The sequence below is a fragment of the Wasmannia auropunctata genome, unplaced genomic scaffold (genome assembly GCF_000956235.1).
Source record: "Wasmannia auropunctata unplaced genomic scaffold, wasmannia.A_1.0 LD336116.1, whole genome shotgun sequence".
Taxonomy (NCBI): Eukaryota; Metazoa; Arthropoda; class Insecta; order Hymenoptera; family Formicidae; genus Wasmannia; species Wasmannia auropunctata.
This window is the reverse complement of record NW_012026774.1, coordinates 4292348-4293119: the sequence shown is the minus strand read 5'-3', so window position 1 is coordinate 4293119 and position 772 is coordinate 4292348.

The window sequence follows — 772 nt, the reverse complement described above, 5'->3', positions numbered from 1 at the left end:
TTGTGTTGGTGCCTCTTCTGCGTTGTCTGTATCGGCTAACAAGTATGCCGGTTTTACTCTGTCTATCGACACGTTGACCATCTTGTTGTTTATCTTGACTTTGATGGTCTTGTCTGTTCGCTCGATAACTTGGTATGGTCCGTCGTACGGTGGTTGCAAAATTGTCTTGGGCCCATCGTGTCGTACGAAGACGTGGCTGCTTGTAGCGAGATCTTTAAAGACGAATATCTTCTGAGCCGCGTGGTTGGTCCCTTCCTTTGGTCGCAACTGTTCGAACTGCTGGCGCAGCGATTTAATCAGATGAGCTGCGTCGTCAGCAGTGTTGACAGGCTCTTGGCTTAAGAACTGGCCTGGCAGCCGGAGTGTTTCGCCGTAAACTAGCTCGGCTGTGGTTGCGTCCAAGTCTTCGCGCCAGGCGGCGCGGATGCCCAGAAGAATTGTAGGCAAGGCTTCTGTCCATCTATCGTTTGCGTGACACCTTATTGCAGCTTTTAACTGGCGATGGAATCTTTCGACCAGTCCGTTTGCTTGCGGATGGTATGCTGTCGTGCGTAGATGTTTGCTGCCCGTCAGTTCGTTCAGCTGCTTGAACAGCTGTAACTCGAACTGGCGTCCTTGATCGGTGGTGATCCGCAGGGGTACGCCAAAGCGGCTAATCCAGCCGTTGTAAAATGCTTTGGCTACAGTTTCAGCTTCCTGGTTTTCCATAGGAATCACTTCTGGCCATCTCGAGTAGCGGTCTACGCAGGTAAGGCAGTATCGATGCCCTTCA